At 39.6% G+C, this 13257-nt stretch overlaps 1 pseudogene; it reads left to right on the top strand.

Annotated features, from left to right (window-relative positions):
- The window catches only part of LOC102856628, a 26190-nt pseudogene extending 14282 nt beyond the window's left edge, over nt 1-11908 (top strand).
- The last annotated feature ends 1349 nt before the right edge of the window (nt 11909-13257 follow it).

Genomic DNA, 13257 nt, shown 5'->3' with positions numbered 1-13257 from the left:
CAGTGCAGTATACATTATTGAACCCATCTTACTCAGTCTCTCCCCAACCCCAAGGACAGTCCCATTCTACAACAGTGGCATCATGTAATATTTTAAAAGTTTCACTTTTAAAACTTTTTACAATTTATTCATTATTGCACATTTTCTTCCCCCTTCCCTCCTTCTCCCCATCTTCCCACAATGCCCCCCTTATTCCAAACTGTTCTCATGCATACAATATGTAATCATTTATTCCTTTCAAACAGTTCTTCCCTTATCTGTTCAAATGCAATGTTCAGTCTCTATCCACACCGTCCCCATTCCCTCTCCAACTCCCCCATGTCTGCTCTCTTTTAGAACAGTGGTGTTATGCAGCATTTCTCCTTTTGTGACTGTGATATTTCACTTAGCACAATGTCCTCAAGGCTACCCATGTTGTGTAATGTTTTACTATTTCATTGTTTTTCTTTTTTTCTATTTTTAAATTTTATTTTATTAATTTTAGTGAACATTTACAGAGATTTTGGATTTCCATTCATTCATTGTTGTACTTTTCTCCCTGCCCAGCACTCCCCCCCCCTTTCCCAGTTTGCTCCTCTCTTTGAAAAGTAAAAGAAAAATTATTTCTTTGGTATATAATACCCCTGCACTCCCCCACCATCCTGAGTACACTCCACTATGCAACCTTAATCCTGGACTCTTGTGATAACCATAATACCCTATCATATATCACTTTTAAACTGTTCTCTCCCTCATCTGTTTCAATGAAATATACATAATTTATGCAGTTTTTCTGTCTTACCCCAACCCTGATGTCAGTCCCATTCTACAGCAGTGGCACCATGCAGTATTTGTCCTTTTGTGACTGAGATACTTCACTCAGCATGATGTCCTCCAGGGTCACATATTTTGAATAATATTGCATGAGTTCCTTGTTTTTCAATGCAGCATAGTATTCCATTGTGTGAATATACCACAGCTTCTCTATCCATTCGTTTGTTGATGGGCACCTGGGTTGTTTCCAACTCCTTGCTATTGTGAACAAAACCGCTATAAACATGGGTGTGCATATATCTGCTTGGATGTCAGTTATGGTCTCTTTAGGGTATATTTCCAGTATTGGAATTGCTGGGTCTATCTCATTGTTCTTCTATGCATTCAATCCATTGTATTGATGTACCATTGTTTTTCTATCCATTCGTTTATTGATGGACACTTGAGTTGCTTCCATCTCTTTGTTACTGTAATAATTCAGCAATAAACACGGATGTGTATACATCTGTTTGAGTTGTGGCTCTGCTTTCTTTAGGATATATTCCAAGCAGTGGAATTGCTGGGTCAAATGACATTTCTATTTTCAACTTTCTGAGGAAGCACTAGACCACCTTCCATAGTGGTTGTACCAATTTACTTTCCCAACAACAGTAAATAAGAGTTCCAATCTCTCTGCAATCTCACTAGCATTTGCTGTTTGCTGCCCTGTTGAACTTTGCTACTGGGGTGAGGAGGAATCTCATAGTTGTTTTGATTTGCATCTCTCTGATAGCTAGGGGTTTTGAGCATTTCTTCTTTGTCTGTTTGCCATCTGAATGTCCTCTCCGGTGAAGTGCTGCTTATTCATATCCTGTGCTCATTTTGTGATTGGATTGTTTATGTTTTTCTTGTTGAGTTTCTGGAGTATTCTACAAATTTTAGATATAAGTCTCTTGTCAGAGATGACATTGCTAAATATTTTTTAGCAGTCTGTGGGTTTCCTTCTTATCCTGTTAAAGAAGGTTTTTGATGTGCATAGGGATTTGATTATTAGGAGGTCCCATTTATCTATTTTATCCTCTTCTGGTTGTAGATTTTTCAGAGTGCTTGAAAGACTGTTGTGCTGTGGGTTAGGGCTTCTCTGATGAGTTTTTCTAGTCTTCGGTTTTATTTCCAGGCCCCTTATCCACCTTGTATTGGTTTTTATATAAGGTGTGAGATGTAGGTCTCGCTTAAGTTTTCTGCAGATGATTTTCCAATTATGCCAACACCATTTGTTAAAGAGACTGTGTTTTCTCCACTTAACTGATTCCATCTCCTTGTCAAAGCTCAGTTAACCATAGATGGATGAGCTGATTTCTGCGTTCTCAGTTCTATTCCATTGAACTATGTGTCTGTTGCTGTACCAGTACCACGCTGTCTTGACCACTACAGGTGTACTAGGATTTGATATCAGGGACTTTGATGCTGCCTGCCTTGTTTCTTTTTTCCCCCTTTCAGTAGTGTTTTGCTTATTTGGGATCTTTTTCCATTCCAGATAAAACTGGGGATTACTTTTTTCATCTCATTGAAGAGTGGACTCGGTATCTGTATTGGAACTGCATTGAACTTGTAGATTGCCTTTGGTAGAATTGTCATTTTCACGGTATTGTGTCTTCCTATCCATGAGTATGTTATATTTTTCCATTTCTCCAGATCTCTTTTTGTTTTTTTTTTTGTAGTAATGTTTTGTAATTTTCTGTGTATAGGTCTTTTATGTCTGCAGTTGAATTTATTCCCAAGTATTTAATCTTCTGGTTAGCTATTGTGATTTGTATTGTTCTTCTTAGGTCCATTTCTGTATTCTCTTTGTCACTGTAAAGAAATCCAACTGATTTTTGTATGTTGATCTTGTATTCTACTACTCTGCTGGGTCAGTCGACTATGACTAATAGTTTCCTCACCGAATCTTTAGGATTTTCTAAATATACTATCATAACATCTGCATATTTTACCTCCTCTTTGCCAATTTGGATATCTTTTATTTCCTTGTTTTGTCTTATTGCTATTTGTCTTTGTGCTATTGCTAATACTTCCAGTACTATATTGAATAGGAGAGGTGATTGTGGGCATCCTTGCCTAGCTTCTGTTCTCAAGGGGAAGGCCTTTAATCTCTCTCTATTGAGAATGATGTTGGCTCTTGGTTTTGCATATACACTTTTCACCATTTTGAGGAAATTCCCCTCTATTCCTATTTTATGGAGTGTTTTAATCAAGAGGGCTGATGGATTTTGTCAAAGGCTTTTTCTGCATCAATTGATAGAATCATGTGCTTCTTGTTCTTTGCTTTGCTACTGTGATGAATTGTATTAATGATTTTTCTTATGTTGAACCATCGTTGCATACCTATTATGAATCCCACTTGATCATGATTCTTTTTTTTTATGTGCTGCTGGATTCTATTGGCCAGAATTTTATGGAGGATTTTTGTATCAATATTCATGAGAGATATTTGCTGAAAGTTTTCTATTTTGATAATGTCTTTGCCTGACCTTGGTATTAGGGATATGCTTGATTCATAGAATGAGTCTAAAAGTATTCAATTTTTTCCTATTTTCTGAAATACTTTAAGTAAATTTGGTGAAGCTTTTCTCTGAATGTTTAGTAGAAGTCACTAGTAAAAACATCTGGTCCAGGGCTTTTTTTTTTTAAACTTATTTTATGACCCATTCAATTTCTCCCTTTGTAATAGATCAGCTCAGGTGTTCTACTTCAGTCTGTGTCAGTTTGGGTAGGTTGTGAGTTTGTAAGTATTTTTCATTTCCTCTATATTTTCATAGTTGTTTGAGTATAAATGTTCACAATATTCTATTGTTAACCTTTTTATTTCAGTCTGTTCTGTTGTGATATTGCCCCTTTCATCTCTTATTTGGGTTAACTGCATCTTTTCTTTCTTTCCCTTTGTTAGCTTTGCTAGTGGTTTGTCAATTTTATTGAAATTTTGAAGAACAAATTTCTGGTCTTGTTAATAGTCACAATCGTTTTTCTGTTTTCTATTGCATTTATTTCTGCCCTAATTTTTAGAAATTAATTTCTTTTAACAGTTGTTGTTTGGTTGGTTTTTTTTTTTGTTTGTTTGCGTTTTGTTTTATTTTGTTTTTTCTGTTCTTTTTCTACTTCTTGGAGATGTTGAGTTGAATAATCAAGTATTATTTTTTTTCTTCTCTTTTGGTGTGTTTGCTCACTGCTATGAATTGACCTCTAAGTACTGCTTTTACTGTATCCCTGAAATTTTGGTAACTTGTACTTTCATTTTCATTTGTTTCAAGAAATTTCTTATTTATGTCTTTATTTCTTCTCTTACGCACTCATGCTCAAGCATGGAATTGTTCAGCTTCCAGGTGTATGGGCTTGTTTGGTTTTTGGTTTGGTTCTTTTTTTTTTTTTCTTCTTTCTCCTTTTGTTGTTGATTTCTAGTTTTGTAGCACTGTGGTCTGAGAAAATTATTTGTACTTTATCTATGTTTTTTTAAATTTATTGAGATTTGCTTTGTGACCTGAAATATGATCATTTCTGGAGAATGTTCCATGAGCACTGGAGAAGAATGTATGCTTATCTCTTATGGGGTGACTTAGTCTATATATTTTGGAAGCAGAAGTGACATCCATTTCCTAAATAACATACCTCTGGAAACTCTATGAACTTTGATAAATGTTGATAGCTGTAAAGGGCCTTCAGGCCTTTTGTTCATAGGGTCACTATGAGTCGTGCTTGACTTGAAGGCAATCAACAACAGCAACAACAACAACAACAGTCTGTATATATCTATAAGATCAAGTTGACTGTGTAGTTTACTTCTTTGTTGAGTTTCTTCCTGGTAATCCTATCTTTCCTTGAAAGTGGTATATTGAAGTCTCCTACTACAATAGTGATGTTATCTCTTTCTTTTTTTAGATCTGTTAAGATTTGCTTTGCAAAAAATATTTGCTTTGCTTGTTTTGCAGATTTATCATTTTGTGCATAGATGTTAATTTATTGTTATGTCTTCTTCTTCTATTGACACTTTGAGCACTATATAGTATTCTTTCTTGTCTTTTGTTATAGTTTTTATACTTAAACCTATTTTATCGGAGATTAATATTTTGATTCCTGATCTACTTGGTTGCCATTGGCTAGTTATCCTCTATTTCACCTTTTGATTTTTAGTCTATCTTTATTTTCACTTAAAAAAAATTTTTCACTTTTTAAATGTGTCTCTTGTTGACAGTATATTTATAGATTATGTTTTCTTATCCAATCTGCTATTCTTTTTCTCATCACTGGTGAATTTAAACCATTCATATTCAGTGTAATTATTGAGAGGCAAGGTTTTATTGCTATCATTTTGTTCAGTTCTTCTTGGTGTTGTTGATGATTACTTTGGTCCGTCGTACTTTCTGTATCATCTCTTTAAGAAGGACTTCCCTGAGTACTTCCTGCAAGGCTGGTCTTGTTTTTACAAACTCCCTTAAGTTCTGCTTTTCTGAGAATATCTTGATCTCTCTGTCATATTTTATGGATAGTTTTGCTAGATAAAATATTCTAGGTTGATGTATGTCCTTCCACTGTCTTCTTTCTAGCATGACTTAAAAACAGTGGTTAGATGCAACAAAGTAGGTAATAATGCCTTAACCATATGTGTGTTATAAGATCTGAGCGCTCCTTCCATCCTTGTCAAGGGGAGTGCTAATCTTCTCTCCTTTCATGCAATATTCAGTTTTACTTTTAACATTAGTAAATATCACTAAATAGTTTCCCCAAATTGGAGATACTTCATTAATGTATAAATATCCTAGTTGTCTCACATCCTTGCCTATATGGAATATTACCATCACACAGAATTTTATGTGACTACCAATTGGTAGCATCAGGACGAATGGTGAAGAGACTGAGATTGTTAACAACTTCAGTTTGCTTGGCGCCACGGTCAACACTCTTGGCACCAGCAGCCAGGAAATCAAAAAACGTATTGCAGTGGGAAAGTCTGCTGTTAGGGACCTCTCGAGGGTACTGAAAAGTAATGGTGTCACTCTGGAGACTAAGGTGCGTCTGATACAGGCTATGGTCTTTGCAATCACTTGTTATGCATCAGAGAGTTGGACAATGATGAAGAAGGATAAAAGGAGAATTAATGCCTTTGAGCTGTGGTGCTGGAGAAGAGTATTGAATGGACTGCCAAGAAAACAAACAGATTCATCCTGGAGAGGGTTAAGCCAGGCTGCTCTTTGGAAGCAAGGATTCTGGGTCTTCGTCTGACATACTTTGGACATGTTGTGAGGAGGGACAGGTCCTTAGAGAGGGACATCATGCTTGGGAGGATGGAGGGACAGCACAGGAGGGGAAGACCCTCTATGAGGTGGATTGATTCAGTGACTGGGGTAATCGGGATGGGTGTGTCAGAGGCAGTGCAATTGGCACAGGAGAGAGCAGGGTTTAGGGCTGTTGTACATAGGGTCCCTATGAGTCGTAAGTGACTCGATGGCACATAACAACAACATCTCAACATCAAGAAAACAAAAATCCTCACCACAGGCCCAACAGTCGACATGACTACAGATGGAGAAAAGATTGAAGCTGTCAATGATTTCATCTTGGTTGGATCAACAGCCAACACCCTTGGAACCAGCAGTCAGAAAATCAGGGGACATATTGCACTGAGCAGGTCTGCAGTTAGAGACCTCTCCAAAATACTGAAGAGCAAAATATCCGTTTGAAGACTAAGATGCACCTGATTAAGGCCATGATCTTCCCAATAACTTTCTATGCATCAAAAAGCTGTACAATGAATAAGGATGACAGAAGAATTGATGCCTTTGAGTTGTGGTGCTAGAGAATAGTGCTGAATATACAATGGACTGACAAAACAAATAAACAAACAAACAAAAATCATACAAACACCAAACAGATATGATCTGGAAAGGGTGCAGCAAGAAGCAAAAATAGTGAAGCTTCATTTTTCATACTTTGGACATGTAGCTAGGTGAGGCTGTTCCTTTAAAAAAAGGGACTTCATGCATGGGAAGATGAAGGGTTAGCGAAGGAGAAGACCCCAACGAGGTGGATTGAAACTGTGACTTTGGCGAAGGGCTCTAATATATCAGAGATAATAAGGATGGCATAGGATAGGGCAGGTTTCAGAATAGTTGTTTATAGGATGGCTATGAGTCATATTTTACTCAACGGCGTCTAACAACAACAACAACATGTGGAATTGCATTTGAAGGAGGTAAGTGGAGAAGATCCCAAACTTTTTCAGAAACTTGCAGGACTTTCTGAGTGAAAAGGAGTCTTTGTGAGAACAACCTCTGTAGAGGGTTAATTTAGAGGTGACATATGTGGGATGAAAGTTTGGGTGAAAAAGAGCACATGCTTAGCAAGTTTCAGACCACAAAGTTGCCCATATGCATGGGAGTAAGATGTGGAAGAGTGAAAATTTTGCAGCATACAATCAGAGTCCAAAAAATGTCTCTAAAGGCTGAAATGTAGGATGACTCGACGCTTCCAGGGAATATGAGCAAAAGATATAATTAAATGTAACTGAAGAGTCATATACCAAATCCAGAGCTAATTTGGCTAAGTTGCTTTCCACTCACAGTGACCTTCAATGGGGTTTCTGATACTGCAAATTTTCACAGGAGGAGACTGCCTCATCTTTGTCCCACTGAGCAAGTGATGACTACAGATCTCTGACCCTTCAGTTAACAGCCAAACATCAAAATGCCCTGTGACACCAAAACTCCTTGGAGGAAAATAAACACAGTTACATAGCAAATAAAACACACAGATTTCATCTTAGTCTAAATGAGTAGAATTTAGTCGTTAATAAGGAGTCCTGGTGATGTAGTGGGTTAAACTGTTAACTGTTAACGGGGGGAAAAATAGCATTTTGAACATACCTGCTACTCTACTGAAGAAAACTGAGGCAAGTTAAGCATTTAACTATTAACTCAAAGGTTGTTATGTTGCTGTGTATCGAGTCGGAACCGACCTATAGCTATCCCTCTAGTGGGTTTTCAGAGGCAGTGAATCATGGGAAGAGACTGTCTGTCTTTTTCCCATGGAGCAGTTGGTAGATTTGAACCACTTGCCTTTGGGATTGCATACAGCTTCTTGCCATTGAGCAAACAAAACTCCCTAAAGATAAAACTAAAAGGTAAGTGGTTCAAATTTACCAATTCTTTTGTTGTGAAAAATGTGACAGCATGCTTCCTTAAAGATTGTCACCTGCAACTCGTAGTAACCCTATGCACAACGGCTTTAACCCTGCTCTATCTTGAGCCAATTTCATTGCTTCCAAAATACTACCCTCATTACTCCAGTCCCTGAGTCAATCCATCTCGTCCAGTGTCTTCTACTTTTATGCCATCCCTCACCCTTCCAGGCATGATGTTCCTCTCCAAGGACTGTTCCTTTCTGGCAATATGCCCAAGGTATATGTGAGACAGAGCTTCAAAATCATTGCCTCCAAGGAGCAGCCTGTTTCCACCCTCTGTAGGACAAACCTGTTTGCTCTCTTAGCAGTTCATGGTAATCTCTCTGTGATAGTTCTGCTCTGCTCTATAGAGTTACTATGGTTGGAATGGACTTGATAGCAATGAGTTTTGGTTTAGGATCTAAGAATACACATTTTTATCCAGAATGTGGGAAATGATAGTACATTCCATTTTGCACCAGCAACTCACTTCTCTATTTTAAGGACACGTGTCAAAGAACACAGGTATGCTTTTACAGTATGGCTACCTTGGTAACGTTGTTACTTTTGTTGTTAGGCACCCTTGAGTTAACTCATACAGACCTTATGAACAACAAATCTGAACCCTGCTCCATCTTGCACCAACCTCACGCTCCCTCATATGCTCATTGTTATAGTCAATCCATCTTGTTGAGGGTCTTCCTCTTTTTCTTTTACCTTTTACTTTTCCCAGCTTTCTCAAAACCCTGCCAGTACTGTAGGAAATGGGACAGTGTCCTGGGGAAAGCTCAATGTACAAGAGGGCTAGAATTTGTCTTGCAGAGCTTCAAAAGGTAGAAATTAACAGAGGTCACTTTCAGCTCTCTAGAATTCTTGACAAGTTTATAGAAAGCAAGGAGTTATAATAAGAAGGTATTAGCACATCTCTTGAACAGACAATGAAGCGACTTCAGAGGGCATTTAGGTGCCAGGTGGAAAGTTTGACAGATGATTCTAAGTTCTGTTTTAATGCTGAGATCTGGGAGTCTAGCTCTATTACCTCGAATAAGTAATTTCGTCTATAAAATGGAAGTAGATTAAAAATTCCTTAGCATTGAATACCATTCATTTTGAATTGCTTGTCAGATGAGCTGGATGGTTAATTACATGGTATAAGAAGCCCTGTTGGCATACTAGACAGCATGCTGGGTTGCTGAGAGGTTGGTGGTTTGAATCTACTAGTCACTCCACAGAAGAAAGATAGGCTGCCTCCTTCTGTAAAGATTTATAGCCTCAAGAAATCTATGGGGGGTTCTTCTGAGTCAGACTTGATGGCAGTGGACATGGTTTTGAGGTTCTTATTTTATTTTTTTAAATTATTTTTAAAATTTTTAATTTATTTTTATTTTTAGTTTGGTGTACCGTCAAATTGGATCAGACTGGCACAGGAGGAGTTTGCCCCTCCTTCTCCAGCAGAGCATCTGGTGAATGTGAACAGTGTAACTTCGGGAGTGCAGTGCAGATTCTTGCCACTAACAAAGACTAACAAAGCTCCCTGGTTTTGGGTTTTTGATGAGTATAAAAGTTAGAGAGTAGCCTGGACTGCCAAGAAAACAAACAGATTCATCCTGGAGAGGGTTAAACCAGGCTACTCCTTGGAGGCAAGGATTCTAGGGCTTCGTCTGACATACTTTGGACATGTTGTAAGGAGAGACAGGTCCTTGGAGAGGGACATCATGCTTGGGAGGGTGGAGGGACAGCACAGGAGGGGAAGACTATGAGGTGGATTGATTCAGTGACTGGGGTAATCAGGATGGGTGTGTCAGAGGCAATGCGATTGGCACAGGATAGAGCAGGGTTTAGGGCTGTTGTATATAGGGTCGCATGAATCACAAATGACTCAACGGCACATAACAACATAAAAGTTAGGATACTTTAAGTGACAGAAATGGATTAGCTGAACAAAGGAAAAAGGGAATGTTTTAGTAAAGAAGTGGGAAGTGCATATAATCTAAGAAAGGGATGGAGAACAAGATACGAAGAGGATAAAAACCAGAGCAATTTCTCATGGTATTCCATAGTGGAGAACTGACTATAAATGGCTTTCTCCTGAATCCTTAAAAGCCTACCTGGTAGTGCAGTGGTTAAGCATTCAGTTGTTAACTAAAAGGTAATTCAAACCTACAATATGTTCCACAGTAAATAGATAGGACTGCGTGTTTCTATTAAGATTCATTTATTCACTCACTCATTCTCATTGAGTCAGAACCAACCAGCCTATTAATCAAACAAGAGGATTATCCATCTTTCTCCATCTGAGCTACCTATGGATTCACACCACTGGCCTTTGGGTTATAGATTAGAGTCTATACAAAACCCTTGTTGATCTGTTTTAGCTTGTCTCATAGGGTCCCTATGAGATTGAAATGACTGGATGGCCATGGATTCCCATATTTCTAAATCCCTATTGAAATCTAAGGATTGAGAGTCAATCTCACGGACCTAATTAGCTTCTTGTTTCTACCTACTGGCCTGAGAGGTCCGGACACCCTGACTGCCAGTTCTAGGCCATTTCTCAAAATGAAAGCAGGAGCTATTAGCAGAAGAGTCAAAGAGCAAATTTTTTTTTTTTTTTTATTGTTATCGTCATCCCTCTCTTTTTCACTCAGGACAGCACATCCGAACACTGAAGTGTTGAGTGGCATTTTGAGAGGAATAATCTTGAATCTACAGGTAATGAATAAGATCTGTTTCTAAGTATGCCTTTTAAGTCAAATTTGTAGATGTGCCTATGATTCCTAGTTAGCCTTATTGAAGTGCAAAAAAAAAAATGCTTGAAGCCTTTCGATTATTTAAAAGCGGAATGTGAAGCAAGTGAAAGGTGGTCATGAAGAATTTGTCAGGTGGAGATTGGTTCAACGTTTTTAAAAAGAGGGTGGATATACATAACATTAAAGGGCAAATGAAAATTGTCTGTAAATCGGATATTCTTAATCTAGGAACTGCCTGCACTCTAATTTGCCTTTTAAAATGAATGGTGCAACCATTTGAAAGCTTTAATTTCTATTAGTAGCGCTTGTGACACGTATTATAACCGTGTGGTGGAAACGCCAAGTCTGAAAACACGGCTTCCCTAGGAGACAGACAAGCTTTGGATTTAGACATTCAACAAACAGGTATCGAGTGCCTACTATGTGTCAAGGCTCTGTGACAGACATGGAACTCATTAAGCCAGTGCAAAAATGGAAAGGTTAGATAGTTGCCCTGCGTGGACTAAAAGGGCAACTGCATTGCGGTGGAGTTAAACAGCGTGGGGCTGGCCAAGGGCGGGATCCCTTTCGGTGCTAGGCCCACTCTGGTCACACGCCCACGTGTGACTTCACTCTGCAGCCGACCAATCCTGGAGTCTATCCTAGAAGGCCCCGCCCAGAGCTCAGGCCGCCCGCTAGGGGTAGGTGGCGCCCCCAGTATGAGGACATTTCTCTCCCAGGCCAGCAGCTGTCACCTGAGAAAGATTGAGATTCTCCTACCAGGCGACAAGGCTTGTTGTACTCGGGACGGGCACAGAATATCCCGGCTCAGATTCCCTCCCTGAAGTAATTAACCCGGGGAAAAATGTGACAAATCTCTCGGGGCAACGGCCCTGCCGCCTCGCCGCTCCCTTCTCTTCCCTTCCCCAGAGCTTCGAAGGACTTGGGAGGAGAAAGGTGATAGGGGGCGTCTCCTCCCTTTTCTGGGTAGGCTCAGATGGATCCCGCGGAGGACACCTCTGGCTATGGACCCTGGCACCTCTGCCTGAGTGGCGGGCTCCAAAGCAAGAGAGTAAGGTTGCAGCAAGAAAGTGAGCCGGAACCCACAGCGGGGGGTGTCCGGGCGCTGCGCTCCAGGCGCCGGCGGCGATTTACCGCGCCCCCGGGGTCACCGCTCCGTGTCCTCACCAGCTGCCCGGCGGCCAGAGACTCAATCCTGCTGATCCCAGCGACATAGCAGCACGGAGACACTAATCCGCCATTTTTACACATAATCACTTCACACATGGGAGATTAAGAAGGAAAGTAAACCGAAAAGAAAAAATAAAAGCGCCACTGTCATGAAGTGGACTCAGTGTGACCCTGTAAAACAAAAATAGAACTGCCTCACACAACGGGACAGACCACCACATCTTTCTCCCTTTCGTCTGGTTTTTAAAAAACTACAGACTTGGGTTAGGAGGCAAAGCGCACAGTCACTGAACCACCAGGGCTCCTTATGAGGAAGATTGCGTACCTAAAATTGTTGTCATAGCTAGAGCGATCAGCGGATTTTAGAGGCTTTCTGCTCAAGCACTCAGGTGCCTTGTAAGGGTGAACCTTCCAGAGGCTGTCATTCACTTTAGCTCGTCATTTTACAAGACTGAATTTTCTTACTTGTTGAATGGATTAAACGAAAGCTTATACACCTCACGGTTTTTAAAGGATGAAATTGATGTTTGTTGCTTTGTACCGTCGAGTTGGAGCCAACTCATAGTGGATCTTCTTTCCAGCAGTTTTTCTGAAGCTGTAAATCCCAGGGGCAGCGATTGCCCATCTTTCTCCTGTGGTGCATTGGTGGATTTGAACCATATGTCTTCGCGTAGGCAGTGCAATGCCTTGCCATTGTGTCCCCAGAGCTGGTTTAGACAGTCAAGACCAGAGCTCTGGTGGCCTAGTGGCAAGGAGCTGCAACTACAATCCCAGAGGCGAATGGTTCGAATCCACCAGATGCTCTGCCGAGTAAGGAGGGACAATCTCCTCCTGTACCAGTCAGATCTGATTTGACGGTACACGCACACAAAAATAATAAAATAAAATTAAAAAAAAAAGACCAGAGATAAGAAGGTTCATCTGTATTTAGAAAAACAAAAAAGCAAACTGGGGGAAGGGGGACAAAGGGCGGAGTAAAAATGTGCAACTACGAATGAATGAAAATTTAAGTTTTCTGTAAACTTGTGTTAAATTCACAATGAAAAGAAAAAAATTTATATATTAAAAAAAAGTTCATTCTGATTTGACCCCCTGCTAAGAATTTACTTTCAGATTCAGAATGACTAGGGTTCTTGTTAAAATGTAGAGTTAAAGTGCAACTTCTTAGCAAGAGGTTGAATTAGAATGAGCTGACAGGAAACCCTGATTAAAACATGTCAGAAATGGGTTTCTTTTTGTTATGAAGCTCATAGACTTCCCTAGGATTCATGCTTGTTCAATGCTTTAAAAATATGCTTTTTTGTTGTTATATGTTGTTGAGTCGCCTGCAGCTCACAGCAACACTATGTACAACTGCCCGAAACCCTGCTCTATCCTGTGTCAATCTTATTGCCT

Source organism: Elephantulus edwardii, unplaced genomic scaffold, assembly GCF_000299155.1.
Source record: "Elephantulus edwardii isolate Elephantulus edwardi_28Jun2011 unplaced genomic scaffold, EleEdw1.0 scaffold00110, whole genome shotgun sequence".
NCBI classification, from domain to species: domain Eukaryota; kingdom Metazoa; phylum Chordata; class Mammalia; order Macroscelidea; family Macroscelididae; genus Elephantulus; species Elephantulus edwardii.
This window is presented reverse-complemented; position numbering and strand designations above follow the sequence as displayed.